The sequence below is a fragment of the Alosa pseudoharengus genome, unplaced genomic scaffold, assembly GCF_046254945.1.
Source record: "Alosa pseudoharengus isolate Yale_2024_CS ecotype anadromous, Long Island Sound unplaced genomic scaffold, YU_APseudo_1.1 YU_APseudo_1.1_scf_20, whole genome shotgun sequence".
NCBI classification, from domain to species: Eukaryota; Metazoa; Chordata; class Actinopteri; order Clupeiformes; family Clupeidae; genus Alosa; species Alosa pseudoharengus.
The window spans coordinates 1,150,510-1,153,009 of NW_027468664.1; the positions used below are offsets into that span (position 1 = coordinate 1,150,510).

The 2,500-nt window shown below is 42.3% G+C and overlaps 1 protein-coding gene across 1 annotated transcript in view; it reads left to right on the forward strand.

Annotated features, from left to right (window-relative positions):
* ccdc146 (coiled-coil domain containing 146) overlaps nucleotides 1-2,500 on the forward strand; it is a 98,602-nt gene that overhangs the window by 61,079 nt on the left and 35,023 nt on the right. The gene's annotated exons all lie outside the window — the stretch shown is intronic.

Here is a 2,500-nt window from a genome sequence, read left to right on the forward strand (position 1 = left end):
CCGAAGTACTGTTCCAATTCACAAGTTCGCATTTATTCAAGAACGCATAACATTCCCGGAAGTGTTCTCGAATCGTTGGTTTTATCAAGGATGCATCGGGTGGCGACTTGGTGGCTTGAAGATTCCACAATGCATTACGTCAGCTCAGCCGTGACACTCACATAAGAGAAATGGCAGCACTGATACATAATAGGCCTACCTATCATAATTGCTGCTACAATCCGATCCATGTTTAGGCTATAAACGGCAGGCTTCACAACTAACGTTAATCATAACTGTCACTTAAACTGCGAACTTCAAACGTTGTTCCCGCCATCGGCAAGTGAATATATTGTTATTAATATTTAGCCTAATAAAAAAAATCAATGAGAAACAAACTTAAACAAGCTGGTGAATTATATATTTTATTGTAAATGTCAGAAATACTGGGTAGACCAATAAAGCAATAGGTAAATGACTAGACTCGCGAGCTGTTCCGAGAGAAGCTGCCGTTGGCAAGAACGCTGCTGTCTCAAACTGCAAATTGAGTGTCCTGTGTCCTCGCGTTCTCCAGAGTTTGGACTCACGATCTTAACTTTTCAAGTTCGAACTTTCAAGAATGGGAGACCGTTCTTTAGCGTACTTTGTATTGAGAAAAGCCCTATAAGAGTTAGGTTCCACCACCACACACACTATACGCGTTAGGTTCCACCACCACATACACTATAAGAGTTAGGTTCCACCACCACACACACTATAAGAGTTAGGTTCCACCACCACATACACTATAAGAGTTAGGTTCCACCACACACACACACTATAAGAGTTAGGTTCCACCACCACACACACTATAAGAGTTAGGTTCCACCACACACACTATAAGAGTTGCTGCTTAGGGAAAGAGTGACAGGCAGGGTCAAGGGTGAGCTGATAGGGAGTAAGAGGTTGGTACTGGTGGTGGATGTGATAGGGAGGTTGGTACTGGTGGTGGATGTGATAGGGATGTTGGTACTGGTGGTGGGTGTGATAGGGAGGTTGGTACTGGTGGTGGATGTGATAGGGAGGTTGGTACTGGTGGTGGGTGTGATAGGGATGTTGGTACTGGTGGTGGGTGTGATAGGGATGTTGGTACTGGTGGTGGATGCTCATGTTATTGCAAACTGTGTTTTATGATGAATGGATTGTCCTTTTATTGGTTGGAACCAAAGATTCAGACAAATGTGTTATTAGCATGTAAATGTGATATTAGCATGTAAATGTGATATTAGCATGTACATGTGGTATTAGCATGTACATGTGTTATTAGCATGTAAATGTGTTATTGGCATGTAAATGTGTTATTAGCATGTACATGTGTTATTGGCATGTAAATGTGTTATTGGCATGCAAATGTGTTATTAGCATGTAAATGTGTTATGTAAGGGATAACGGCCACCGAGGTGTCCTGTTATACGGAAGTAATGGGCGAGGGGCAAAGAACTCCCCTACGCACCCGACTCCATTATTATCCGTTATTTACAGAATTAAAAGCCACCCCGCCAGCCAATCAGAAAAAAGTATTTCTTCTCTCCGGGTGATAATAGCATGTAAATGTCTTATTAGCATGTACATGTGTTATTAGCATGTAAATGTGTTATTAGCATTTATCACCCGGATAAATCCTCCGCTGCGCGTCGGGGAGTTCTTTGCCCCTCGCCCTCGTCCATTAATTCCATATAACAGGACACCTCGACGGCCGTTATCCCTTACGTAAATGTGTTATTAGCACGTAAATGTGTTTTTAGTATGTAAATGTGTCATTGCTGTAGAGGGAAAGATGCGTCGTTTTGTTATCTGTGATGTAGAGGGGAAGATTGTTATCTGTTATCGTATTGTTATCTGTGATTGCCTTACTGGGTGTGCAGAGTAAAAACCAATGTTACAGACTTTTTCGGCCCTTGAGGGTATTTTTAATTGCGACAAACAATGGCACTGATTAAAATAGACGATAGATCCAAGTACGGTGACAAATCTCATTTGTACTCTCCTCCACTAGTTGCTAGACGTCCAGAGCTTTGATTCAAGCCCAAACTCGCTGCACAAAGTTTTCAGGAAATACTTGTATTACACACGAGAAACACGAAGACGTGCATTTGTTTGTAATGACGCGGAAACGATGCAGGCCATAGATTTGCACAAATTGAAGCAGAAATATAGGCCTACGCCAAATGTTGAAAAAAAGTTCACGTGTGATGAAGTCTTGGGTAGGCTATGTTATTCACCTATTCAAATTCTGAAGGAGAATATCTGCCTTTTGGAGATTATGATCGATCGTCTATTGACACTGACAATTTGACAGTGATAGTCACTGTGCGTCTGTGAATGGAGGTGCGTCTTTTGCGTATACGACGGTGTCCACTAAGCATACCATGCTTATTACCCTCTGCCCAACATAGCTGGAGGTGGCAGTGCTAATCGTGATGATAGTGTCTGTAATGGACGTGGTACAGACAGCAGGGGTAGTAAAAATAGGGCTCTGAAG